Source organism: Lithobates pipiens, unplaced genomic scaffold, assembly GCF_037356315.1.
Source record: "Lithobates pipiens isolate NorthernLeopardFrog02 unplaced genomic scaffold, aLitPip1_a1.2 Scaffold_8, whole genome shotgun sequence".
NCBI classification, from domain to species: domain Eukaryota; kingdom Metazoa; phylum Chordata; class Amphibia; order Anura; family Ranidae; genus Lithobates; species Lithobates pipiens.
Window position 1 is genome coordinate 655,514 of NW_027507903.1, and position 23,762 is coordinate 679,275.

Below are 23,762 nucleotides of genomic sequence, written 5' to 3' on the forward strand. Positions count from 1 at the left end.
TGGTGTGGGGGATGGGGTATCACCGGTTCAGGCTGGTGGTGGGGGTGTAATGGTGTGGGGGATGGGATATCACCGGTTCAGGCTGGTGGTGGGGGTGTAATGGTGTGGGGGATGGGTAATGTCCATCCCTTTATGACTACAGTGTCCCCATCTTCTGATGGCTCCTCCCAGCAGGATAATGCCCCATGTCACAAAGCTCCAATCATCTCACCACTGGACAATGAGGTCCCTGTCCTCCAATGGCCTCCACACTCACCACATCTCATCCAATAGAGCACCTTTGGGATGTGGTGGAACGGGAGATTGGCATCATGGATGTGCAGACAATAAATCTGCAGCAACTGTGTGATGTCATCATGTCACTATGGAGGAGAATCTCTGAGGAACGTCTCCAACACCTTGTTGTATCTCTGCCACCAAGAATGAAGGCCAAATGGGGTCCAATCCGATACCAGCAAAGGGGACCTAATAAAGGGGGTCCAACCCGCTAAAAGCAAGGAGGACCTAATAAAGTGTCTGGTGAGTGTATAACACTATGGGGGTATTGGGGTTGTTTTGCTGATTATGATATAAAGTATAATTGTTACACACAGAGATTGTAAGTATTATTTCTCACAGCGCAGAATTTTCTTTATCACAACAATAAGAGCTTTTAAAAGAATGGAACATACATACCGAGAAAAAAATATTACATTTTTCTGTTTCAATCATTTTTGTTCAAATTGTGAACATTGTGCAGATCGGCGAGCAATCCTTGCACGCTCGGTATGGACAATGAGAGATGGTGCATGGCGAGAAGGGAACACAAGGTTACAGAATCTCTGGAATTGAGGGAGGTCTCTAAACTCACAGGGGAGCGTTTAGCCACCAACTTATAAAAGCAGGAATAATATGTTTTGTGCTATAACAGGGGTCCCCAAACTTTTCAAACAAAGAGAGACTTTATTGTCCTTCAGACTTTAGGAGGCCCGTATTGTGTCCAGTAGGGGGCAGAAAATGTCAGGGGCCCGGCACCAGTGAGAATAAATATGGCCTCGGGGGTTGGTGGTCAATGGAAAGAGGAGTATTCCCCCTATTAGTGGGAGGAATAGTGCCCGATCATTGGTATCAGTTGAATATATAGTGCACCATTGTTGGTATCAGTTGAATATATAGTGCACCATTGTTGGTATCAGTGGCAGATATAGTGCCCCATTGTTGGTATCAGTGGAAGATATAGTGCCCCATTGTTGGTATCAGTGGTAGATATAGTTCCCCATTGTTGGTATCAGTGGTAGAATAGTGCCCCATTGTTGGTATCAGTGGTAGATATAGTGCTCCATTGTTGGTATCAGTGGTAGATATAGTGCTCCATTGTTGGTATCAAGGGGGAGGAATAGTGCCCCATTGTTGGTATCAGTGGTAGATATAGTGATCCATTGTTGGCGTCAAGGGGGAGGAATAGTGCCCCATTGTTGGTATCAGTGGAAGATATAGTGCCCCATTGTTGGTATCAGTGGAAGATATAGTGCCCCATTGTTGGTATCAGTGGTAGATATAGTGCTCCATTGTTGGTATCAGTGGTAGATATAGTGCTCCATTGTTGGTATCATTGGAAGATATAGTGCCCCATTGTTGGTATCAGTGGTAGATATAGTGCTCCATTGTTGGTATCAGTGGTAGATATAGTGCTCCATTGTTGGTATCAGTGGTAGATATAGTGCTCCATTGTTGGTATCAGCGGTAGATATAGTGCCCCATTGTTAGTATCAGCGGTAGATATAGTGCCCCATTGTTGGTATCAGTGGTAGAATAGTGCCCCATTGTTGGTATCAGTGGTAGATATAGTGCTCCATTGTTGGTATCAGTGGTAGATATAGTGCTCCATTGTTGGTATCAGTAGTAGAATAGTGCCCCATTGTTGGTATCAGTGGTAGATATAGTGCTCCATTGTTGGTATCAGTGGTAGATATAGTGCTCCATTGTTGGTATCAGTGGTAGATATAGTGCTCCATTGTTGGTATCAGTGGTAGATATAGTGCTCCATTGTTGGTATCAGTGGTAGATATAGTGCTCCATTGTTGGCGTCAGGGGAGAGGAATAGTGCTCCATATAAGTGGGAGGAATTGTGCCCCAAGGGCCAGATTAAAGGCTAGCAAAGAGCCACATCTGGCCCTCGGGTCGCAGTTTGGAGACCCCTGTGCTATGCTATGTATGTAGAAATGACCAGAACCTTATAACCACTGTTGGGTGGTCTCCACACAATCACCACCTGAGTCATAATGTGGGCCAATAAACCCCTGATTTCGAGGTCAAGACCACCGTAAAGCTCAATCTCTGTGAGTAGCCCCCCCCCCCCCCCATGTAGAGACTCTCATTCACAGAGGTCACAGTCCACTAAGGGTCGCTGGTTACCGAGTATTATTACAGTCCTGTAAGAGGGGGCTCCGAATGTAGACATTGCTATCTTGAATAATAAATAAAAATAAAAAGGGGGGGGGGGGGGCATAAAATTTGGGCTAAGAGAAGATGAAGCCAAGGCTGGCCAGAATCAAGGAATCAATGGAAGAAATAAGAAAGGGAAAAGAGAAGAAGAACAGGAAAGGGGGTCCGTCCGAGGATCCTACATCAGCCTATTCAAAGAGCCGGATTCATGCATCCGGGACCTGCAGGTATGAGTTTTCACTTAACTATTGCAATACAGTAAAACCTTGGTTTGAGAGCGTTTTGCAAGACAAGAAAAGTTTTTTTCAATACATTTTGACTTGATATACAAGTAGTGTCATGTCACACTAGAGGGTCGGCACAGCGGTCTAGTGGGCTACACAGTGGTGTAGTGGTTAGCACTCTCACCTAGCAGTAAAAAGGGTCACTGGTTCGAATCTAAACCACGACACTACCTGCCTGTTTGCATGTTCTCCCTGTGCCTGCGTGGGTTTCCTCCAGATACTCTGGTTTCCTCCCACAACCCAAAGACATGCAGGTAGGCTAATTGGCTTCTGTCCAAAATTGGCCCCTTGTATATGAATGGGGATCTTGGATTGTGGCTCCTTGAGGGTAGGGACTGATGTGAGTGTGCAATGTACAGGGATAGGGACAATTGTAGACACTCACTCAGGTTGAACTGGATGGACTGGTGTCTTTATTCAACCTTACTAACTATGTAACAACTGTATAAAAGAGAAGAGAGGGCACCTCTAAGTGTAGCAATACGGTTACATTTAATGAAGGTGCAACATATTGCTACACTTAGGCCGCGTACACACGGGCGGATTGTCTGCCCAACTAAGTTCGGCAGACAATCCGACAGACAGTCCGTTCAAAATTTGCATGAACGGACTTGACCACACACGATGAGCAGACAGTCCGCTGAAAGCGTGCGTGATGACGTGTACAGCATGTACGACGGGACTAGAAAAACGACGTCCTATACACTGCAATTCAACCTTTGGCCGTGTAAATCCTTTCTGAGCATGCGCCATACTTAGTCCGTCCAACTTGCCTACACACGAGCGGACTGTCCGCTGAAACCAAGTTTGGACGGACAAAACCAAGTTTGAACGGACTGTCTTACGGAAACTCCGTAAGACTTTGTTCGTCAGATTGTCCGCTGAAAAAGTCCGCTGAAGCCCACACACGAGCGGATTGTCCGCTGAAACACTGTTCAGCGGACTAAGTTGGGCAGACAGTCCGCCCGTGTGTACGCGGCCTAAGAGGCTCCTCTCTTCTCTTTTATACTCTGGAGCTCCTGCTGGATTTGGCTTCTAATCCCCCTGTGGAGGTTTTCCATTCATGGACGGACATTTTATGGTTACACAACCTGATCACATCACTATAATCTTTTTATATGGACTATAAACTGAAGGACTTCTGAATAAATGGTTGTGGAACGAATCATTTAAATTTCCATTATTTCTTATGGGGAAATTCGCTTTGATATACAAGTGCTTTGGATTACAGGCACGTTTCCGCAACAAATCATGCTCGCAATCCAAGGTATTACTGTATCTATAACAAGGCTTTTGCGCGCTGTTGTTTTAGCGATCTTGACAGCTAGAACTATGATGTAAATTAAGGACTGTTTAATTTCATGGAACATTATGAAGAGGTTTATTTAGTCGGGGCAATATTTGCATGGTTACTGAGGTTAACCATTGTAACTGGAAAAATAAAGGAGGGAACCCTCATCCAAAAACGGCGGACCTTGGCGCACGACCACCACACATGTAATGAATAGTTAATATGGGCTACTGGCGCTACCTCAAATTCATTTCCATTCAAAATATAAAACAATTAAAGCTACCTTTATTTTAATCACCGTTCTCTGGCCCCAAGGCCTATGGTACACCCGGTGTTTAGTGCTTTCAACTAATGTGTATAGGCTGAGAAATTCCTCACTGTTTATTCAGAGAGATTGAATTTTCTCAATGTTTTATATCAGATCCCGTAAGTGACCTAAAACATCCTCACTCTTAATCTAAACGTCTCTGTGACAAAAAAGGAAGAAAAAAGAAAAGAAAAAATAAAACAAACTTTTCCCCTTGTGTCGGGAATATGCCAACTAGACTCCCAGTATTAAACAAGACCAACTACATAAGATATTCCAAGTAATAAATATACAGAAAAAAGTATATCCAGGTGATAAATATACCGAAAATATATATATATATATATATATATATATATATATATATATATATATACCACAATCCTACACCTTCCTTAAATGACTCGTAAATTATTCTATTATAGCAGTGTTGTAATGTGAAATTATATATGTGGAAGGAGTATAAAAAATTATATATGTAAAGTGATTATCCAGTGACAAAATTCTGAATAAAAATAAAAATAAACATAACAGTGAAAAAAGTTTTTTGGAGAGAAAAATATATATAATCCACAGTGATTCTTTTATCAAATGTCCACAACTGTGCAAATTTTTCTACTCCAGAAAACAAAAGAGTGACTTTCATGATTATGACTGTTTATTCGTTACATTCCGTGCTCATTCCCCCTCAAGGGTCCCCACTCACCAAATCCACTCACCCCCTAAGGGGTTATGCGCATGTAAGCTGTATCCCACTTCGTTGAGGGTTCCACCAATCCGCTGTATCTTCCAAAACGACTCCCCACAAATACTTTCGTTGTTAGAGAGAAGACTCCTATATCCCGTGGTAGTTCCAGGGCTAAGAAATTTTTTTTTTTGGTATTTATATATAGTGGGAGGCTTGTGACCACTATTTTTTAAAATTCAATACTTTATTGCAGAGATATAAAAAATCTTCCAAACTGCGAAAAGATTTTTACCACAGCAGTTTTACAGCAAATAACATTTGTTAAAAAGTTTTTCTTTTGCAAAGAATTTTTTCAAAGTACAAAAACATGTACGACAAAAAATAAAGAAAAAAATGCAAAATATATAAAAAAATACAAAAATTAAATACAAAAAAATATATAAAATATGTATAGAAAAAAATATATAAAAAAAATATACTTTGAAAACTACTAAGTTATAAATAGTCAATCTTGTAATGCCTATTTTTCCTCCTTAAGAAGTGGGGATCTAGATAATTATATCCTCCATATATTTTGTGTCCCTGAAGGGACCCCTTCCCAGGTTCTGTAGGCTCTATATGGATTGTATCTATTTACAACTCGATTTAATGTGTCCTTAAACCCCTTACGCAAAAAGGGGCAAAGATAAAAAAACCTCACCGGTTTACAGCGGATTGGTGGAACCCTCAACAAAGTGGGATACAGCTTACATGCGCATAACCCCTTAGGGGGTGAGTGGATTTGGTGAGTGGGGACCCTTGAGGGGGAATGAGCACGGAAGTCACGAATAAACAGTCATAATCACGAAAGTCACTCTTTTGTTTTCTGGAGCAGAAAAATTTGCACAGTTGTGGACATTTGATAAAAGAATCACTGTGGGCTATACAGGTCCTTCTCAAAAAATTAGCATATTGTGATAAAGTTCATTATTTTCTGTAATGTACTGATAAACATTAGACTTTCATATATTTTAGATTCATTACACACAACTGAAGTAGTTCAAGCCTTTTCTTGTTTTAACCCCTTCCCGCCGAGCGTACGCAGATCTGCGTACTCGGCTTCCGGGGGGTATACCGGGATGATGCCCGCACCTGCAGGCATCATCCCGGTACCGTCTTTTACAGCGGGCGATTGGCTATCCAGCCATAACAACCGATGCGGCTAAAAGCCGCTCGGCTGTTATGCCGGAGGAGCGGGAGGGGACGTCCCCCCCTCCCGCCGCCTCCCGCCGCTGTTACCGGTGCTCCCGCTCGATCGGGAGCACCGATTGCGTGTCCGATGGCTCCGGCCGCTGGGGAGGAACTGGAACGAAGCCGTAATCGGCTTCGTTCCAGTCTCCTCATAGTAAACACGGAAGCGACGTCATGACGTCACTTCCCGTTTACTCGGCTGCCAATGGCGCCGGTTTTAAAAAAATATCCGGTATTCAGAATCGCCGTTTTCGGCGATCTGAATACACTGAAGTGTAAAGGAGGGGTGAGGGGTCTTTTAGACCCCCCGATCCCTCCATAAAGAGTACCTGTCACCACCTATTACTGTCACAAGGGATGTTTACATTCCTTGTGACAGCAATAAAAGTGATCAAAATTATTATTTTTTTTTAAACAATTTAGTAATTTTTAAATAAATAAAATAAAAAAATAAAAAAAAATTTTTTTAAAGCGCCCGCCGTCCCCGCGAGCTCGCAAAGCAAAGAAAACGCATACGGAAGTCGCGCCCGCGTATGTAAACGGTGTTCAAATCACACATGTGAGGTATCGCCGCGATCGTCAGAGCGAGAGCAATAATTCTAGCACTAGACCTCCTCTGTAACGCTAACCTGGTAACCGTAAAAAATGTTTAAAGCGTCGCCTATTGAGATTTTTAGGTACCGTACTTTGTCGTCAATCCACAAGTGCGTGCAATTATAAAGTGTGACATGTTTGGTATCTATTTACTCGGCGTAACATTATCTTTCACATTATGCAAAAAAAATGGGATAATTTTACTGTTTTTTTTTTTTTTAATTAATGAAAGTGTACATTTTCCCAAAAAGTTGCATTTAAAACACCGCTGCGCAAATACCGTGTGACATAAAATATTGCAACAATCGCCGTTTTATTCTCTAGAGTCTCTGTTAAAAAAATATATATAATGTTTGGGGGTTCCAAGTAATTTTCTAGTAGAAAATATGGATTTTAACTTGTAAACACCAAATTCCAAAAACAGGCTTAGTCATGAAAGGGTTAATATTGATGATTTTGGCATACAGCTCATGAAAACCCAAAATTCCTATCTCAAAAAATTAGCATATTATGAAAAGGTTCTCTAAACAAGCTATTAACCTAATCATCTGAATCAACTAATTAACTCTAAACACCTGCAAAAGATTCCCGAGGCTTTTAAAAACTCCCAGCCTGGTTCATTACTCAAAACCGCAATCATGGGTAAGACTGCCGACCTGACTGCTGTCCAGAAGGCCATCATTGACACCCTCAAGCAAGAGGGTGAGACACAGAAAGAAATTTCTGAACGAATAGGCTGTTCCCAGAGTGCTGTATCAAGGCACCTCAGTGGGAAGTCTGTGGGAAGGAAAAGGTGTGGCAGAAAACGCTGCACAACAAGAAGAGGTGACCGGACCCTGAAGAAGATTGTGGAGAAGGACCGATTCCAGACCTTGGAGGACCTGCGGAAGCAGTGGACTGAGTCTGGAGTAGAAACATCCAGAGACACCGTGAACAGGCGTGGGCAGGAAATGGGCTACAGGTGCCGCATTCCCCAGGTCAAGCCACTTTTGAACCAGAAACAGCGGTAGAAGCGCCTGACCTGGGCTACAGAGAAGCAGCACTGGACTGTTGCTCAGTGGTCCAAAGTACTTTTTTCGGATGAAAGCAAATTTTGCATGTTATTCGGAAATCAAGGTGCCAGAGTCTGGAGGAAGACTGGGGAGAGGGAAATGCCAAAATGCCTGAGGTCCAGTGTCAAGTACCCACAGTCAGTGATGGTCTGGGGTGCCATGTCAGCTGCTGGTGTTGGTCCTCTGTGTTTTATCAAGGGCAGGGTCAATGCAGCTAGCTATCAGGAGATTTTGGAGCACTTCATGCTTCCATCTGCTGAAAAGCTTTATGGAGATGAAGATTTCATTTTTCAGCACGACCTGGCACCTGCTCACAGTGCCAAAACCACTGGTAAATGGTTTACTGACCATGGTATTACTGTGCTCAATTGGCCATAGAGAATCTGTGGGATATTGGGAAGAGAAAGTTGAGAGACGCAAGACCCAACACTCTGGATGAGCTTAAGGCCGCTATCGAAGCATCCTGGGCCTCCATAACACCTCAGCAGTGCCACAGGCTGGTTGCCTCCATGCCACGCCGCATTGAAGCAGTCATTTCTGCAAAAGGATTCCCGACCAAGTATTGAGTGCATAACTGAACATAATGATTTGAATGTTGAATTTTTTTGTATTAAAAACACTTTTCTTTTATTGGTCGGATGAAATATGCTAATTTTTTTAGATAGGATTTTGGGGTTTTCAGGAGCTGTATGCCAAAATCATCAATATTAAAACAAGAAAAGGCTTGAACTACTTCAGTTGTGTGTAATGAATCTAAAATATATGAAAGTCTAATGTTTATCAGTACATTATAGAAAATAATGAATTTTATCACAATATGCTAATTTTTTGAGAAGGACCTGTATATATTTTTCTCTCAAAAAAACTTTTTTCACTGTTATGTTTATTTTTATTTTTATTTTTATTTAGAATTTTGTCACTGGATAATCACTTTACATATATAATTTTTTATACTCCTTCCACATATATAATTTCACATTACAACACTGCTATAATAGAATAATTTACGAGTCATTTAAGGAAGGTGTAGGATTGTGGTATATATATATATATATATATATATATATATATATATATATATATATATATATATATATATATATATATATATATATATATATATATATATATATTTTCGGTATATTTATCACCTGGATATACTTTTTTCTGTATATTTATTACTTGGAATATCTTATGTAGTTGGTCTTGTTTAATACTGGGAGTCTAGTTGGCATATTCCCGACACAAGGGGAAAAGTTTGTTTTATTTTTTCTTTTCTTTTTCCTTCCTTTTTTGTCACAGAGAGGCCGGTTCACACTGCAGGCGATGCGAGGCGACACCGACTTGCCTCGCCGTGACCTGCCGCGACCTCAGCGGCAACTTGCAGATGACTTCTGTATAGAAGTCAATGCAAGTCGCCCCCAGGTCGCCCAGAAGTAGTACAGGAACCTTTTTTCTGAGTCGGAGCGACTCGAGTCGCTCCTCTCAGAACGGTTCCATTGTACAGAACGGGGGCGACTTGCGAGAGCGCGGCGAGGCGAGTCGTGTCGCCTCGCATCGCCCGCAGTGTGAACCGGCTCTAAGAGTGAGGATGTTTTAGGTCACTTACGGGATCTGATACAAAACATTGAGAAAATTCAATCTCTCTGAATAAACAGTGAGGAATTTCTCAGCCTATACACATTAGTTGAAAGCACTAAACACTGGGTGTACCATAGGCCTTGGGGCCAGAGAACGGTGATTAAAATAAAGGTAGCTTTAATTGTTTTATATTTTGAATGGAAATGAATTTGAGGTAGCGCCAGTAGCCCATATTAACTATTCACTCTTTTAACACGGGTTGCTGAACACAGCCCGTGTATTTTAGGGTGGCAGCAACCTCTAAAAATAAAAATAACTAACAAAGAAGAAATTCTCTGAGTACACATAATATACACCCATAATCCTGCCTATTGTAGTCCATTCCACAAGCGCGGCCTTTTTTGTATAATTGACCACACATGTAATGTATCTGGCCGCAGCCCCTGAAACAGGTAGCCGAGGTACCCGGGTACACGTTGGGCAGGTGCTAAATACCATCTGGCGTGGACCTTGTAACCTGACTCAGTCAAGGCCACATTAAGGATGTCTTTATAGATCCAAGCACTCCATTTGTGCCAGTCCTCCACCTCAGGGGCTATGGAGCGGATCCCCCCTCCCGCGCTACCTGGTAAGATAACCCAACAGGGAAGTCAACAAATAGTTTATAGATCACGGAGACACCCCCCTCGCAGAGCAGCATCCTGCATGCATCTGCTTTCGGAAATACTTTGAAGTACTAAGTCGGAGCTTTCCCTCTGCAATGACTTGGGAAAATGGTAAATGTGTTCCAAACAGAAGCTCTCCGCTGGGGGCAACTCCAGACTTCCCGTAAAATAAGAGGGGGGAGGGCGTATGCCCCTATGGTCAAAATAATCACCTATACGATACAATCCCTTATTCAGTCACCAGCCAAACCTATCAGGTTGCATGTGTGACGGACTGGGGTTTATATGGTCACAAAACAGACACCCCAAAGCAAAGTACATATTCATTTTTTTTTTATATTTCTAAACATCTCCCTTCTATTCTATTAATAACCAGTAGATGGCAGAGAAGGTACACAAACAGAGTCTATATAAGGCCACACACCATGTGACTGGAAATTAAACTACTTCCAGCCATAAAGTCAGTGGTCATATCTCATGCTGTTTGTGTGATTCTTTGCAAGTATGTACCGTATATACTCGAGTATAAGCCGAGATTTTCAGCCTCTTTTTTGAGGCTGAAAGTGCCCCCCTCGGCTTATACTCGAGTCACCGCTGTCTGACTGCCCGAACAGCGTGTCGAGCAGACAGACAGCGGCCATTCTACCTTTCAAAAGCCGCGCCTCCGCCTCCGCCTCCGCCTGTGATAGGCGGAACACTCAATTTCCCAGCAGTCAGTGTTCTGCCTATCACGGACATCGGCTCATCCTCGGATGAGCCGATGTCCGTGATAGGCGGAACACTGACTGCTGGGAAATTGAGTGTTCCGCCTATCACAGGCGGAGGCGGAGGCGCGGCTTTTGAACAGGGGAATGGCCGCCAGGGCGCCGACGAAGAGCGGCGATCCTGGCATGGGACGACACGGAGGCTCGGGACGGGACGACACGGAGGCTCGGGACGGGACGACACGGAGGCTCGGGACGGGACGACACGGAGGCTCGGGACGGGACGACACGGAGGCTCGGGACGGGACCGGACGGAGGCTCGGGACACAGGTAGGCTGGACACACAAGGCTGCACGGACACACACACACACACACACACACACACACACACACGGATGGATGGATGGACACACACACACAGGGATGGATGGATGGATGGACACACACACACACACAGGGATGGATGGATGGATGGACACACACACACACACACACACACACAGGGATGGATGGATGGATGGACGCACACACACACAGGGATGGATGGATGGACACACACACAGGGATGGATGGATGGACACACACACAGGGATGGATGGATGGACGGACACACACAGGGATGGACAGGCATATCTCACCCTCGGCTTATACACGAGTCAATAGGTTTCCCAGTTTTTTGGGGGTAAATTGGGGGCCTCGGCTTATACTCGGGTCGGCCTATACTCGAGTATATACGGTACTCTAAATTGTTCCTAATCTGTATTAACCTGTGATAGAAAGATTCCTAAACATCTTGAGCAGATGCAGAAAAAGTCTCAGCAGATTTTATGCTATAGTTTTGCTGTAATTAGAAGTTTAGAACAGTATGTGTCAGAAACAAGTGAAAAGTGCATAAGAACATGAAAATACTGCATTAGTCAGAACAAATGTCTATGATAAACACTAAACCTTTCTAAATAGGTATATTTAAACCTGATTTATTGGAAATTGCATAGATTTATAGAAGCACATGTTTTCTGTTATTTAATATAGAAAAAAACCTATTGTATGTAAAGCTTATGTATTGCATCATACAGACATGCAATGTGCACCATCTAGTGGTTAAAAAAAAGTACTACCATGAAAATATTTGTATTAAAGCAATGCATTGCCAGTATGATTATTGCACACTTAAAGTGTACCAGAGAGATAAAGATAATTATCTATAACACTGAATAACAGGGATATATATGTTATTAAATATAGTAATGTTCATTGTTATAACTACGTTTTAAAACCTTTAGTTAAAATCTGTATTATATATATTGTTAATGGTTATAAACATGTGACTATAAAAATGTAAAAGATGTATTGTTATGTAAAAATTAAACTACTTCCAGCCATAAAGTCAGTGGTCATATCTCATGCTTTTTGTGTGATTCTTTGCAGTCCACGCCAAGCTGATCACCTTATCTCATCGCGTCTACAATCATCGGCTCTCTTAATTCACATTTTGAGGCCGGTAACATTTTGGGGGCTCGTGTGCCGGGATTCGTTGTGTTACCAGTGAGAGACAAGCATGAGCCTGCTACAGAGCTACAAGGAGAGTCGTGAGTGTCGTCTGCCTCGTGAGTGCAAGTCTTCAGATTGCAACAGAGATGGCGTCTCCTCGTCGTGCGCTGATGTGGGATATCCAGAAACAAATTCATCTGCTTAATGAAGAACAGCTGCATAGCCTCGCTATTACGCTGGAAGATGAAAGAGACGTGGACGTTCCATCAGTGACTGGTACCAACGAAATGGAACTTGTTGAATTTATTGAAGACTACTTGAGAAGTGATCAGCTGGAAAAGTTGGAAGATCAAGGTATGTCTTACCTACTCATCATCCAAGACAAGATCAATGAACTAAAACTTAACAAGGAAAGTACACCAACTGTGGACATTGCAACCGCTGCAAAAGTAATAAGTAGTGGGACTGCAAGGACTGAACAGGTATCGGAGGTGGTGAGATTAACTGATGTTGTTGCTTTATTGCCACGTAGAGAATTTAAAATGCATGGTGGTGTAATTTCAGATCATGGTTCGGACATGAGTTACAGTAGCGTGTGCAGACAAATTGACGAGGGTCTAACAGAAAAATTCCCTGAATCTGAAATTATACGCACAGTGTTGAGAATAATCAAACCTGGTAATTTTAAAGATATGTTGACTGACAAAGATGATCTTACTGTTGCTGAATTGAAAAGGTTTTTGAAGTCACATATGAGAGAACGAAGTGGTAATGAGTTATTTCAGGACCTTAGCAATGCTACCCAGCAAGAAAGAGAAACAGCACAACAATTTGTTTACAGGCTAGTGGGGTTAAAACAAAAAGTTCTGTCTACATCACAACATGATAGGCGAGAGCTTAGCTATGACAAAAAACTGGTGCAAGGCATATTCCTTCATACACTGTATCAGGGACTAAATGAGAAAAATTCTAATGTTAGACGAGATATCAAGCCTTATGTGTCTGATTTGACAGTAACGGATGACTTTATCATAGAGCAAGTCACCAGATCAGTTGATGAGGAAACAGAAAGGCAGAGACGCCTAAACAGTGCTCCTAAACATAAACCTCTTACTGTTCATTCATCACAGACACCAGGTAATAGCGAAAAAGACACCTTGCAAAAGAGAGTTGAGGGAGATGTTAGAGTAAATCACACTGCATTAATGGAACTAACAACACAGGTCTCTGCTCTCACAAAGAACCTGGAAAAGATGATGAAGCTAACTCCTCTTGTTGGAAACCAAATGACTAAGCCACTAACCAATGTTCAAGTTCCAGATACAACTCACTGCAAGCCCAGGTGTGATGATTGCATTAAACGAGAGAGTCAGAACTGCTACCATTGTTTCTACTGTGGTTGGACAGGACACAGAGCGGTTGATTGCTTGAAGAAAAGAAGGCAGTCGGGAAACGACAGACGGTCACTGGGAAAGGGACAACCAGTGACCACCTCAAATGATCTGTCCCATGCTAAGGTAAACAGGGTATTCACCCACCGGTCAACTAGAACACTCCCAAAAGAGAATGGATTCTCCAAACAACACGTAGCACAATTAATTGGAGGAAAATGCCTACTGTCATGTCGGATGAATGGTGTACCGGTTGACATGTTGATGGATACAGGAGCTCAGGTCAGCATTGTCGGGAAGGCATGGTTAGAAAAGTTTCTACCCAGTGTCTCCATTAGGCACATACAAGATTTACTTTGTGATGACAACTTATCCATTACAGCTGCAAATGGTTCTATCATTCCATTCATCGGGTGGATTGAAGTCTGCCTGGAATTCGAAAGTAGTGGACATGGAAACTCAGCCATTTATGTGCCAATGCTGGTGAGTGACTGCTGTAATGACAATCCAATTCTTGGGTTTAATGTTATCGAAGAATTGATCAGAGAAAACCGTGACCGACCAAACAGCACCCAAAACCTGACTATCTTGCTGAGTGAAGCTATGAAAGTAAGACAGAGTGTAGCGAATAACATTGTCAATGCTGTCAGTCAAGCAACTGACCCAGGAGAAATATTCGATAGTCGTATGGTCAAAGTGGGGAAGAAGGGACTCCAGATTAAAGGAGGCGAGCTCTGTGAAGTCAAATGCAGAATTAGAGCATGGCCGAAAGGAGGAATCATGTCATTTGAACCACTTCCCGAATATCCAGTTGAGGAAGGACTTGAACTATTTCCTTCAGTGGTAGATGTGCCAAATGGGTTCCCTAAACTGGTGAAGATACCTATACTGAACCGTGCTCAACATGACATCTACCTTCCACCCAGAACAGTATTGGGTACCATTTCTCCAGCAGCTGAGATTCTACCATTGTCTCCAAACAAAGACGATGGAAAGGGAATTGACCAGAAGAAAAGAGTGTTTCATGTAAACCAGTTGAATCAAGGGGACACTGGAAATCAGCTACCCACTAAGAAATCTGTTAAGTGGCACCCACCTGTCAATTTGGAAGATCTCTCAGAAGAAGAACAGGAGATAGCGAGACAAATGTTATATGATGAATCAGATGTCTTTGCTCGAGATGAGGGAGACATAGGATGCATCCATAACCTGAAACTGAGGATAAATCTGAAAGACGAAACTCCTGTCCAGAAACGCTACAATTCGATACCGAAACCCCTATACAAAGAAGTGAAAGAATATATCCAAAACCTTCTTGACCGAGGTTGGGTAACAAAATCTTCTTCCGCATACTCATCACCAGTTGTTTGTGTTCGAAAGAAGGACAGTAGCCTACGACTATGTGTTGACTTTAGGGAGTTAAATCGAAAGACTATCCCAGATAGACATCCACTACCCAGAATACAAGATCTGCTGGATAGCTTAGGAGGATTTACGTGGTTCTCAATCCTGGACCAGGGTAGTGCGTATCATCAAGGCTTTGTGCATGAAGACTCCAGACATCTGGCGGCTTTCAGCACCCCCTGGGGACTCCTGGAGTGGAACCGTATTCCATTTGGATTAACGAATGCCCCAGCAGCTTTTCAGAGATGCATGGAGAATGTATTAGAGGGCATCAGAGACAAATGTTGTTCTCCATACTTGGATGACGTACTTTGCTACTCCAAAACTTTTCAGGAGCATGTCAATGATATTAGGCAAGTGCTTAGTCGAATGTGTGAGCATGGTATCAAACTTAGACCGAAGAAGTGTGAACTCTTTAAACAACAGATTCGATACCTTGGACGAATGGTGTCAGAAGAAGGCATAAAAATTGACCCAAAAGATCTTGAAGCGGTATTACATTTGAAAAGGAAAGAACCAAAAACAGTGGGAGGAGTCAGATCTTTGTTAGGATTCCTGAGCTACTACAGGTCCTTCATTCAAGATTTCTCTCGACTTGCTAAACCACTGTATGAACTTTTGCAGAACACTGAGAAAGAATCTGCTACATCCATCCCCAAAAACAATCGGAGGGAATCCACAAAGAAAAACGGGAACAAAGCACAAGTGCCATCTAAAACACTGATTCAATGGACACCCAAACATCAAGCTGTGGTATCCAGACTGGTGGACATGCTAACCAATCCACCAATTCTAGCATACCCTGATTTTGACTTACCCTTCGTCTTACACACTGATGCTTCCAATGAAGGCCTAGGTGCTGTACTATACCAACGACAAGGAGAAAAACTTTGTGTTATTGGGTTTGGCTCCAGAACATTGACTCCAGCAGAGCGCAATTACCATCTTCACTCTGGTAAACTTGAGTTTTTAGCTCTCAAGTGGGCAGTCTGGGACAAATTCAGAGATTACTTGTACTACGCTCCAACATTCACCGTTTACACAGACAACAACCCATTGACATATGTATTGAGTACTGCCAGACTGAATGCTGTGGGTCATCGCTGGGTTGGCGAGTTGGCTGATTTCCACTTCGATATCAAGTACAGGCCAGGTAAAGAGAATGCAGATGCAGATACACTGTCACGATTTCCGGTGGAACTCACGAAGAATCTGAGTGAGTACACAGAGCTTGTACCATCTGAGGTTGTGTCAGCTATGTGGCAAGGGAGCAAAGCTGTTGACGAAGAAGAGGCATTATGGGTGGCTTCATTGACTCTTCACTCAGAAAGTGATGTGGCCGAAGAATTGCTGAAAGGACAGACAATCTGCCCAATGACTCAGGATAATATCAGAGCATTACAACAAGACGATACCAACATTAGAGAAGTGGTCTGGCTTAAGGAGAACAACTGGATTCCAAACCACAAAGAAAAGGAGAGTATGACCAGCAAAACAAGACGTTTGATACATGAATGGAATAAACTCAGAGTCGATGAAGGAATCCTCTACCGACACTCTGGAACCCGAAAACAGCTAGTTCTACCAGAAAAGTTAAAACCATTGGTCTTAAGAAATCTTCATGATGACATGGGTCACATTGGTACTGACAAGGTAACCCACCTAGCACGTGAACGATTTTACTGGCCATTTATGCAAAGAGACATTGATGAATATGTGCTGAAGAAGTGCAGCTGCATCAAACAAAAGTGTCCAAATATCACCGAAAGAGCACCTATGGGTTCGATTACTACCAGTTCACCTTTGGAGTTAGTATCCATTGATTATCTTCACTTGGAGAAAAGCAAAGGAGGATATGAGTATATACTTGTAATAGTTGACCATTTCACACGCTTTGCACAAGCGTATCCAACTAAGAACAAATCTGGAAAAACGGCGGCAGAAAAGATCTTTCAAGATTTCATACCACGTTTTGGCTATCCAGAGAAACTCCACCATGACCAAGGAAGAGAATTTGAAAACAACTTATTTCAGACATTGCAACGATTGGCAGGGATTTCTCATTCAAGAACTACTCCATACCATCCACAGGGTAACCCAGTGGAGAGACTGAACCGTACTTTGTTACAGATGCTTCGCACCTTAGAGGAAGAGAAAAAGTCAGATTGGAAAGAACATCTTCCACATATGGTTCATGCATACAATTGCACCAGGCATGAAGCCACAGGATACTCGCCATTCTTTCTATTGTATGGAAGATCTCCTCGTTTGCCAATTGACCTAATGCTCAACCTAAATTTGGAAAAGGAATCAGAAAGTCAACCAACATTTACTCAGAAATGGGCATCTAGAATGCAAGAAGCTTACACAATCGCATCCGAGAATAGCAAAAAATCATCTGCTAAAGGGAAGAAGTACTATGACAAACAGATAAAAGGAGCACCTCTTCAACCGGGTGATCGGGTCTTAGTACGAAATCTCTCTGAAAGAGGAGGACCTGGTAAACTTCGTTCATACTGGGAAGAATCAGTACACAAAGTGGTAGAAAGAATCAAAGATGGGCCTGTGTACAAAATTCAGCCTGAGAGTGGTAAAAAGACTATTCGAGTACTGCACAGAAATCTTTTACTACCAGTAAATGACCTACCAATTGAAGGACACATTCCAAGAGTACCGATGAAACAAAGACAATCAAGTAACAGAAAGGATGCCAGAATGGATGTGGACCAGGAGGAGGAATGTTCAGATGAAGAAAGATGGTATTATCCTTATATACCAGAGACTACAGAAAGTCATGATTGTGTTGTGTCTCAACCAAACTCTCAAAACGTACAGAAAATCCCATTAAGAGTTTCTGCTGAAGAGTTCTATCCTACAACTACCACACCCAATCTTGAACAAGAACAAAATGATGGAACAGTAGTTGGCGACCAAATCTGGGCTACAGACATGGTGGGACTAGACACTGCAGAATTACCCTCATTAAGTCAAGACTTACCTGTGAACCAAGATATGCAAATGGAAAATGATGTTGATGGAGAAGACTCAACTCCTGTCAGAAGATCTACCAGACAAGTTAAGCCTAAAGAGATCTTTACGTATGACACACTAGGTCAGCCAAGATACATACCAAGTCAGATTCACACCATACAAACTCACACAATGCTAGCTACTCCCATGACATGCCAGGTAGTTAACGTAGCTCCTTGGTGGCAACAAGTACCTATTTGGGTTACTTAAATCACTAAATAGTGTTCAAATACCAATTGAGTTTAATGTCGGGAGCCATTAACTGAAGGAGGGGAGAGTGTGACGGACTGGGGTTTATATGGTCACAAAACAGACACCCCAAAGCAAAGTACATATTCATTTTTTTTTTTATATTTCTAAACATCTCCCTTCTATTCTATTAATAACCAGTAGATGGCAGAGAAGGTACACAAACAGAGTCTATATAAGACCACACACCATGTGACTGGAAATTAAACTACTTCCAGCCATAAAGTCAGTGGTCATATCTCATGCTGTTTGTGTGATTCTTTGCAGGTATGTACTCTAAATTGTTCCTAATCTGTATTAACCTGTAATAGAAAGATTCCTAAACATCTTGAGCAGATGCAGAAAAAGTCTCAGCAGATTTTATGCTATAGTTTTGCTGTAATTAGAAGTTTAGAACAGCATGTGTCAGAAACAAGTGAAAAGTGCATAAGAACATGAAAATACTGCATTAGTCAGAACAAATGTCTATGATAAACACTAAACCTTTCTAAATAGGTATATTTAAACCTGATTTATTGGAAATTGCATAGATTTATAGAAGCACATGTTTTCTGTTATTTAATATAGAAAAAAACCTATTGTATGTAAAGCTTATGTATTGCATCATACAGACATGCAATGTGCACCATCTAGTGGTTAAAAAAAAGTACTACCATGAAAATATTTGTATTAAAGCAATGCATTGCTAGTATGATTATTGCACACTTAAAGTGTACCAGAGAGATAAAGATAATTATCTATAACACTGAATAACAGGGATATATATGTTATTAAATATAGTAATGTTCATTGTTATAACTACGTTTTAAAACCTTTAGTTAAAATCTGTATTATATATATTGTTAATGGTTATAAACATGTGACTATAAAAATGTAAAAGATGTATTGTTATGTAAAAATTAAACTACTTCCAGCCATAAAGTCAGTGGTCATATCTCATGCTTTTTGTGTGATTCTTTGCAGTCCACGCCAAGCTGATCACCTTATCTCATCGCGTCTACAATCATCGGCTCTCTTAATTCACATTTTGAGGCCGGTAACACATGCCTGGTGGAAACTGGGGGGGGTTTCCAAATAAGGAAGCTACCGGGACATGCTGAGCGCAAAGGCCATCTCCTACAGCTCGTGTCCTACACATGTAATGCGCGGGGAGAGCGTAGGGCCATTTTACGGTTTTCACCAAATTTAAAATTTGGGGTTTGCTAACACTTCAAGAGCATTTTGGTCAAGGAATGGTTTCTAAGTGTACGGTGAACTAGACTATATTTGTTAGAACCATAGTAGATGTTACGTCTGTAGCATCTTTGATGACCAACTTTGAGACTTCATGTCAGAAATCAGCAGCTAAGGAGACCAGACACGTAGATGCATCTTATTATTTACACAGGGTATCTTTCAGAGTATCAGCCCTATAGCTTTTTGGCCGCAGTGCGATTCTCTGTTGTATGAGGTTTCACATATATGTTATATTTTTATGAGCATATTTCTCACAATTAGTCTTATTGTTGTGTTGGAGGATTTTTACTTTGGGTTGGCGCAGTATTTTACCATTATTATGGAGGAGCGTGGACACCATCGGCAGGCAGCAGCATGGAGGAGGCATGGACATCATCAGCAGGCGGCATCAGCATAGAGGAGGAATGGACACCATCGGAAAGGTGGCAGCATGGAGAAGGACTGGATCGCATCGGTTAGCAGTCATCAGCATGGAGGAGGACTGGATCGCATTGGTTAGCAGTCATCAGCATGGAGGGGGACTGGATTGCATTGGCAGGAGTCATCAGCATGGAGGAGGACTGGATCACATCAGCAGAAGTCATTAACATGGAGAAGGACTGGATCGCATCAGCAGAAGTCATTAGCATGGAGAAGGACTGGATCGCATCGGCAGCAATCATCCGCATAGAGAGGGACTGGCTCGCATCGACCGCAATCATCATAATGGAGAGGGATTGGATCGCATTGGCAGCAGTCATCAGCATGGAGGAGGACTGGATCGCATTGGCAGCAGTCATCGGCTTGGAGGAGGACTGGATCACATCAGCAGCATTCATTAGCATGGAGAAGGACTGGATCACATCGGCAGCAATCATCAGCATGGAGAGGGACTGGATCGCATCTGCAGCAGTCATCAGCATGGAGGAGGACTGGATCGCATCTGCAGCAGTCATCAGCATGAAGGAGGACTGGATCGCATCTGCAGCAGTCATTAGCATGGGGGAGGACTGGATCGCATCAGCAGCAGTCATCAGCTTGGAGGAGGACTGCATCGCATCGGCAGGCAACATAGATAAGGAAAGAGTTGTAATAACAGATGAAAAGTTTTGTTTCTTTTTGGGCTTGGATACTGTAGTCCTGCACGTAGTGGCATTTTCTAGACCAGATTGTACCAGGGATGTGCAGCCAGGGGAGGCAGGGCAGAACATTAAAAATAAAATAGAAAATTGAGCTTTGAGGGTCATAGCCGGGATCACAGTCCTACCCCACCACTGGTAAAAAATTGGGGCTCCTACGACCTATGGTTCCAGAGATATGGGGCTCCATGCGCAGCCTGTCAGAAGCTAAATACAGAGCAGCTACTTTAAAGCGGAAGTAAACCCATTCATGAAACCGTTTCATTTCAGCATGTGACGGAAATGTAACACTCCCATTGGTTGTGCTCTCAACCAAACTGTCAAACCAGGAGTGCAGGAATGAGCCCTGCTGCAAAGCATTGCATCAAAAATTGTATTACATGCTCCTGTTAAACAGGGGCTGAAAAATTGGGCCTTAGGCACTGGTGCTGGTGCCACAACACTGCAACCTCTCCCATATACTCTATTTGGAGTGCAGGAATGAGCCCTGCTGCAAAGCATTGCACTCTAATTACATGCCCCTGTTAAACAGGGGCTGAAAAATTGGGCTGGTGGCATCACCCAGAACCAAAAATGTTCTTCCAAGATATCAGCAGGATCATTGAGGAGGAAGAGGATAGTCAGTCAACATAACAGGACAGTCACTCAGCATCAGCATAGGCAGTCTTGAAGGGATGTGACATTTCAAAAAAAATTATTAGGTTGCATCAGCTTCAGGTGCTTGGTAGCTGGTGGTGATCAAAGACCGATTCATCTTTATGAAGGTCAGTCGATCAACCGAGTCGGTGGACAGGCGCACCCTGTGATTAGTTACAAAGCCACCAGCAGCACTGAAGGTGTGTTCTGAAAGAACGCTGGATGCAGGACAGGCCAGTAGCTCAATTGCATGCTGTGCAAGCTCTGGCCAGTGATCCATCCTCAAGACCCAGTAAGCCAGAGGATTTTCATGGGAAAGGTGTCCAAGTCTGACCTTGCCCCTAGTTATTCCTGCACCATGTAAATCAGACGCTGGCGATGGGTGCTGGAACCGATCATACCTTGGGGCTGTGGACTAAAAAATTGTCTGAACGCATCGGTCAGGCGGCCACCTTCTCCACCGCTCCTCAAGGATCAAGGAGAGTGGCCAGCCAGTAATGGTCCCTCTGCTTGATCCGAAGAATACGAGGATCCTTCCGCAGGCTTTGCAGGATCAGGGAGGCCATGCAGTGTAGGTTAGCTGAGGCATTCGGTCCGGAGTCCTCTGGGTCACTAAGGACAACATGATCCGCAGCCACCTCCTTCCAGCCACGTACAAGTCCACGTGTTTCTTGGGACTGTAAATCATCCCTAAAAGACTGCTGCTGCTGATGCTGTGTGCCAGGATCCACCTCCATGCTGACACAAGCCTCCTCCTCCTCATCCTCTTCCTGTGTGATTATGTGGGACAGCAGGAACACTGTCTGGATAAAGGGGGCCTTGAGAGGCAAGGAAGTCCTCCTCTTCCTGACTCTGTTCTGCCTCAAGTGCCCTGTCCATTATTCCACGCAGGGTATGCTCCAACAGGTGGACAAGAGGTACAGTGTCACTGATGCATACACTGTCACTGCTCACCATCCTTGTGGCCTCCTCAAATGGTGACAGAACAGTGCATGCATCCCTGATCATGCCCCACTGGGGTGAGGAGAAAAAAACAAGCTCCCCTGACCCTGTCCTGGTGCCGTAGTCACACAGGTACTCATTGATGGCCCTCTGCTGCGTGTGCAGCCGCTGCAGCATGGCCAACGTTGAGTTCCACCTGGTGGGCATGTCACATATAAGGTGGTTCTTGGGTAGGTTCAACTCCTTTTGCAGCTCAGCCAGCTGAGCACAGGCATTAAATGATCGGTGGAAATGCACACAGACTTTCCTGGCCTGCCTCAGGACTAGGGATGAGCTTCGTGTTCGAGTCGAACATACGTTCGACTCGAACATCGGCTGTTCGCCCCTTCGGCGAATTCTGAACATTGTGGGCCGTTCGCGCCAAATTCGTGTGGCGCTCACGGCCCACAATGCACTGCGTCATCGCAGTGCATTGCTGGCTCATGATTGGCCAAGCATGCACTGTGACCCCGCATGCTTGGCCAATCACAGCGCCAGCAGCGAGGAGAGCCATGATTGGCCACAGGCAGGATGCCTGTGGCCAATCATAGCTCAGGCTGTGTAGTACACGCCCCACACTATATAAGGCCGCCAGCGCGGCGGCCTTGTGTAGTGTGTTGGCGTCTGAAGCAGTCAGTGGGTGTTCTGTGTACCTTCAACACAGTATACACCGATCGTTATCGGTCGATTTTCGATCTTGCTCTTCTGTAGTGGTTGTTGTCTGCGTGCCCTGACCGCAGTATACACCGCTATATTCACCTCACCTATATAGCTAGTGATCTATCTTTTATAATAGAGCTTGCAGTCAGTAGTGTTAGGAGCTTGTGCGTGCTGTCTGCGTGCTCTGTACCCAGTACACACCGCTATATCCACCTACATAGCTCTTCTCTATTTGAGCCATCTGCCGTCTGCAGGAGTTATTGGAAGTTGTGTGTGCCTCCAGCACAGCACAGTATACATCTGTATATACCCCTTTATCTCTGGTGTTCTATAATAAAGGCATCTGCAGGAGTTAGTGGGTGTTTTTGCCTCCAGCACAATATACACCTGTATCTACCCTTTATTGCTGTTCTCTAATAGAGCCATCTGCAGGGCTTAGTGGGTGTTGTGTGCCTCCAGTACAGTATACCCCTTTATCTCTGGTGTTCTATAATAAAGGCATCTGCAGGAGTTAGTGGGTGTTGTGTGCCTCCAGCACAATATACACTACCCAACTGCTGTTTTACCCAACTCCCTTCAGGCCATTACCATGTCTGGAAGGCCAGCAAGGAGAGGCAGACAGGCGCGAGCCGATAAAAGAGGGCAAGCAGGCTCTGTGTCTAGAGACAACAGTGCTGGTCGTGGACACGGTGCATTGTCATCAGCACGTGGCCATGGGACACGCTTGTCCTTCTTTTCGGCAGCTG